Source organism: Vanessa cardui, chromosome 3 (assembly GCF_905220365.1).
Source record: "Vanessa cardui chromosome 3, ilVanCard2.1, whole genome shotgun sequence".
Classification (NCBI taxonomy): domain Eukaryota; kingdom Metazoa; phylum Arthropoda; class Insecta; order Lepidoptera; family Nymphalidae; genus Vanessa; species Vanessa cardui.
In genome coordinates this window covers 3,557,036-3,563,610 of record NC_061125.1, presented here as the reverse complement: position 1 = coordinate 3,563,610, position 6,575 = coordinate 3,557,036, and the positions used below count along the sequence as shown (strand labels likewise).

At 33.2% G+C, this 6,575-nt stretch overlaps 1 long non-coding RNA gene across 1 annotated transcript; it reads right to left on the bottom strand.

Moving 5' to 3' along the window:
- Positions 1-4,942: 4,942 nt before the first annotated feature.
- On the bottom strand, positions 4,943-5,486 carry LOC124543921. Its single transcript, XR_006967505.1, has 2 exons — positions 5,334-5,486; positions 4,943-5,101 (listed from the first exon to the last, which is right to left on the bottom strand). It is a non-coding gene; the product is annotated as an uncharacterized LOC124543921 (long non-coding RNA).
- Between the last annotated feature and the right edge of the window lie 1,089 nt (positions 5,487-6,575).

Below are 6,575 nucleotides of genomic sequence, written 5' to 3'. Positions count from 1 at the left end.
GCAAATAAATTACATTACTTATATATTATATATGTCCGTAAATAAATACTATAATATTATCTTTAAAGAAATGTTGTGTACTGGTTTGAAAGGCGAGTAAGCCAGTGCAACTACAGGCAAAAAGGGCATGACATCTCAGTTACCAAAGTTATGTGTAAAATTGTAAAGTTTCTACAGCGTCAATGTCAGTGGAATGTGATGACAACTCACTCTTAGATTACCCATTGGTCCGTCTGTCTAGTGATGCCATGAAAAAGCAAGTCAGGTGAACACTTACCACCGAACCGAAAACTGGTTTAAAAATGTATAGTTTATGTTGTGTATATGATTGATTAGACATGTACGTTTGATGGTACATGCGTGCCTGAAAAGAGGCAACAATTTCTATATTTAGTTACCATGAAAAGCTCATGATTTTGTTATTACGTAATAAAATACTACTGATTGTAATCCTTAATAATTACTGAAAATAGTAAGTTACAAATCTTTTCAACAAACTTTTTCTTCATTAAGCCCTTTATCAACAGAATAATTTTGAGTAACTATGCCTTACCGAAATTTTAAATTAACTTATACTGATTAATAATTGAATTATTCCTTTGAATTAATTTAATGTTAATTAGGTCAATACTAATTAGCATAAATTTGATGAACCTTTGTGAGTGAACCATTCATAGTAAAATGCTTAGAGAAATGTTTGTTTTTATGAAATCTAATTTGTCCACTAATATATCTTTTACACAATAGAGTCTCCGCTAAAGGTGGAGCCTTTTGCTTCTATTGAGAAGTTTAGAAGAAGTGAGCGATCAAAACGGACGATTCTTCTGTATCTTTTGGTCATTATTGCGTATTTAAAGAAATTTCTAGCTTACATATTCATATAAAAGCTCGTGTGAGTGCGAATTTTTAAACTGCTAAACTTTGGCTATATTGGATCTAAGGAAATACCGCTCACGAACTCATGAGACTTAAATTAGAATTATTCGGTCCGGGAAGAATCCGACCGGACTCGGAATGCAACTTTGTTCTTATTGAACATATATCTTCGTTTTGAAAATGGTTAGTTCTAGTTTTAACCCTTCGGGTGCCTGGTGGGTAAAACTTACATGGCGTGCCTGGTGGGTCTGTGGGACCCGGTAACAAAATGCTTGTTTTTTACTTATTTCATTAGTCAGAACGCCACATAATGTGTTTATATTTATTTTAGAGCTGTTTAGTCATATGAATTAAAAATAAAATGTAACTAAAGTTGTTCTACAAAATCACATTAAAAAAATTAAAAAGACTCTAATTTTACGTAATAAAAATAAACACTTATGTTTAAATCAACAATATTAGACTTTTTAATTGTGATCAACAATCAGACTTCACATTAATTTAAGGCACTAATTAATTAACTTACAAACTATTATATTTTGATCTAAAAGTAACAAAGGTATTGCTTATAACTAATCAGTATTTATGTGACAATTTTCGCAAACGAAAATTGCGTGTTCCAAGCAAATCTGACTTGTGCTTGAGACACTGATGTATTTAGACTTAAGATCTTTTTGGCTAGGACATACATAACAACACATTTTTCTACCAGCATCATGTCTTTTGGGTGGTGGTTCTGAAGGTTCCCCTAAATGAGAGCTGATTCTCTTACGTAAAGTATTTGTAAGATTTTGTTTCTTTCAACTATTACGTCGTTTAGTCTGATGTGGAGCAGTCAATACCATGCCCATTTTTTTATAAAGTTCCTTCTAGTTGTAATTGTATCAGAATTGTTTAACATATTACTAACTTTTGCGTTTATGCCAGTAGTGTTGAGAATCCAGAAATAATAATCAAGACCTTTATATATTGATCTGTAACCAAAATTACATAATGTCTGGGACATATAAATCACTTTCATTTGGTTGTGTATATGATATCACTGTTATTTGGTTCGTTATAGACTTTTACTTCTTCCTTGTCATCATCAGAATCATGTGTCTGAGTCACATTCACTTTCATCAAAAAATACATCCTCATCTTCATTTTCTTCAAAATTTCTCTCTAAAGCTTGGCGAAATTCATCATTTATTAATCGCCCAGCCATTATAACTGTATTCATATTTTTTCCACAAATAACTTACCTCCCAATATAAATTAAAGAGCCAAAACAAAAATAATAGCTTAAAAATTAAAAGTTACGCCGCGTGCCTGGTCGGGTCCCTGAGACCCGAGCGCACACAAAATGCGTGTTGTTCGGATGGGTGTATACGGCGGACAGCGGGAGAGTAGTCAAAATAGCCGTTAGTTTGTATCGCGAAGCTACTCAGGAGTGCAGCAGGTTTGCTCCAAAAATTTAAAAGTTATCGTTGATTTTTCGAAGTGACGGGTCTGTCAGACCCACCAGGCACCCGAAGGGTTAAACTCAAGTTAGATGAGACAGGGGGAACACTTCGTACAACATGCTCTGTATAAGTTTAACGCCATCAAATTGTTTTTCGAGACGCTCGCACGTGTCTGCTATGGCCAATGTAACCGGCCTTTGTTTCTTAATAATACTCGTATCTCATTTCTAACTGGTCAATCAGGTCAATTAAGAAAAGTCTTTTTGTACAGTCAGGGTAAGAAAAGGTTCGTCACTTTAAGATCTATTTTCGTGTGCTCAGTATCGGCGATAATCTGCTTTACCGAACGAAAATGACATATTTCATCGCAATGTCATTATTAGTCACGTCTAACAAAAAGTTCTATGTGAGTTTTATTTAATATGCAGTTGTCAATTATCAGTTGTTTTTGTTTCAAAGGGTACTAAGAGTTGATGACTTAATAAAGGAAATAATTTGAAAACTGACGAAGGTTTTTTTACTCTGGCTGTACATTGTAACAATAGTCCAGTATTCATTGGTCTCGTGGGAAAGCCGTTCATATGTACATTGTTTTCGGGTGAATTAGATAAATTTTCACCATCTGAAAATCGTACTGATGCTATGAGCGGAGAACAGCACGGTCATAGCCTCTCAGATCCAAATCAAAGGACGACAATCCCAAGGTTATATTAGTATCCAGCTATGTACAACATCATCGGTTCACTTTCAACGACCCGAGTATTTCTTTGAAGATATCCATATCGAAACAAAAAATAAAGACTGGTAAGGCTGACGAATACAATTGTCTGAGGACTTATCCGCCAGAACATTTATGCAATTAAATAACGATAATATAATTATCATGTACATATTAATATATTTCATTATCATTATTATCAAATGAAGCTGAATTTTATTTGACGAAAATGATATCACAATTGTTTGTCAACACTTCTATATCGACAATGAAGAAGAAAAACAAATCGGTCTGTATTCCCGAGTGTGTTCTCGATAGATTCCGTTGAAATAAAACTGTAAAGACGTTTGTTTATCAGAGGACTGTGTACTGTTTTTTCAAGTATCGTGTCGACATTTGCTCTTAATCGTTTCTATTGACATACTTACGCCCTTATAAATATAGGACACGACTTATTTTTCTCTACCAATATGTTATTGTATTGAAGATGGTTTGCTTACGCGCGGTAGGGGGGGGGGGGCGTTACCTAGTAGCTAGCTTATAAAGCTGAAGATTTTTAAAGATAAGTCTTTTTATAATAACCGGATCAATCACTTAAACGTTATTGTGTTTTACTGCAAATATTTTTTCCTTATCAACGAAATCAAGATCGGAAATTGTATAATATGCATGTAGTATAGATATTTAAATTCGATCAGAAGAATATGACTATTGTCTGCAAATAAACGGAACTTTGGCGACATCGAAGTAAGTCCCATTAGAGTTTTCGAGAAAGTACATCGTTCCTTCTTAGAAGGATCTTTATTCCGTTGTTTGTTGATAATGTATAAGATACTTAAACACGGGTAACTTTTGACATTAATTGGCATTATATTTGCCATATGTTCACCTTTTAGACGTAAAACAAAAAGAAAATTGAAGCTTTGGAAACTTTTTAAGTACCTACAACTAATTAACTTGCAACATATTTCATTGTCATCTCAGTTCATATGAACCAACCTATCTCTGCATCAGCTTTCTTGGTCTTCTTTTGAGGACAATATTTGAAACCCATTCCATATGTGTCAGATTTATTGAGTCAAAATTTCCTCATGATGTTTCCCTTTACAGCCAAGTGTGGGATAAAATACAAACACTAATTATGTATACGAAAATTTAGTGGTGCTTGCTCAGATTTTACTAAGATCTTCTGTTATGATTTGTGTGTGAACGTGTGTGAACAATTGTTCACGTGCACTGCTTTGTGTCAGCATATCATTTGCATTTACCCAGTTTACATAAGGTCATAGACGGTACGTTAAAAACAGTAACTTGACGAAAATGAGATACGCACATACATATATCTCATGTTACGAACAATTCAACCAACAAAAAAGCGCACTTCCCATTTTTTACATTAAATTACTGTTGCATCCGTGCAAAGCCGGGGCAGGTCATTAGTAAATTAATATGATTACTTCTTAAACATACTTTGGTCTTTTTAAGGGACTGCCCTTGTGTAATTTATTTATTACTTGTCTGCATGTAATACTCCCTTATCAGTTTTTATGGCTGAAATATGTTGATCAGGAGCCAGATACGATGACTGCGTGATGGAGAGTATGACGCTGCAATATTGTAAAAGATTGCTATATAAAATTGTTTTGAAATACGGCGTGTCATAAATCAATTGCAAACATGAATACGACAACGAAAATAATTTAAAAAAAAGTCGTTAGCACAAAAAGTATTTTGTAAGCTGTATCGTTATTAGATTGGGATGTAGAATCTAGTGCGAGATTATGTAATTTTGAATTACTATATTTTAACCAGGAACTTTTTTAAATATATGTTTTGTATTAAATTATAACTAGAACAATTAAGAAGCCCACTCGACAGAATATAAGGATTTAAATAAGTTCAATAAAATATTTGTACAAATTTAATTTAAAAATATATACAGACTAAAAAATAAAAATTAATGCTTAGAATTGGTGTGGAGTGACTTATGCTTGCCCCTTTTCCCGTCATGAATAGCTTGCTGTATCGCTCCTAGAATCGCCGCTCCCTGGAACAACTTCCCCTGAAAAATTAAGATAAATTATTATTAGTAGCAGTATTGGAAATACAGAAATGGATGACAAAAATGCGGCAAGTATTCTATGTGATACATGCACATTTCCTCATGTTTTCTTTTAATCGAACCTAGGTTCGAACCGGATTCACGTTTCCTAACCATTGTACTATCACGGCTCGTTTAAGTACAGATTAAAATAAAGCATGTTTATTTTAGTATTTGTTTTTTCTATACGCACCAGACCATCACTTATTTTCTTTCTCCATGGCTTAGGGGTTGAAGTAGTCGGTGGAACATTACCCACAATTTCATTTCCCATAATTTGAGTACATAACGTTACGATAACAAAGAGCAATATAATCTTCATACTATCCGAGTCTTGAGGAAAATGAATTATTAATGATAATGTTTGTGAGTGTGATGAGACTTTTATATGTAGGGTGACGGGCCACGGGGAAAAACTTCCCGTTCGCTCTCTGCTTGAGGGAAGCGTTTTTGCAACATGTTCTTACAACAAAGAACCCTAATCATGCCTACGTTACTAACGCTTAAGCATTATTGATATTATTTTTATAGATATCGTTCGAATCGTGATGTGAATATAAATTAGATCATTAAAAATGTGTCAATGAAACCTTATTTATGCACTTCATATAACAATAAAACTAATCGGTACGTCATCGATACAAGTAATATACTTATTATTTTGTAAATTTTCATTGCATAGTATAAATCAAAGTCGCGTATCGCTGTCTGTCCTTAGATCTTTAAAATTACGCAACTGATTTTGATGCGTTTTTTAAAATGGATAAATTGCGTGCGAAAACGGATCGGGTCTCTTGTTATGTATAATATTAGTATAAGTCTATTGGTGTGAGATATATTATTCCAATAGTTTACTTCGTTGCCTTTTCACAGCAAAACCACTATACCGATTTTGATAGAATTTGGTACGAAGTAAAAATTTTTAATTCGCTAGGGGTAAATGTTATTGGTGAATTGATTTGAAAAGTTGTGTGCAAGTTGTACATTGTTCGAACCGATAAAAAGTAATTATCAGTAAAAGAACGGATTCGATAATTGGAAATGTAAAAATCCCATGCCTCGGAAAATATATAATCTCACCAAAACATTAAATGTAAAAAAATGCCAAGCCTCTCGCTGCAGTCTTTCCATCGTAAAAAGTTTTGAGATCTCATAGAAGCCACGTCCTATTCAAATTAATATGTAGTTATAAATCAACATTTAGTAATTGTATCAATAGTTTTCTTTATATTATAATTATATTGCCTTTTTATAATGCAGTCAAAATCCATACACAATGTTCTTGCCAAACCGCAAATATAAAATAGTTTTCTATGGTATATTATTTTTTAATGTTTTTATAATTTTTCCTTTATATGTGGCTAATGACCTATCTTGATGCAAAATTTGAAGCTTCTAAGTCTGCTAGAAGTACCTTAGATTTTTGATGATCGGT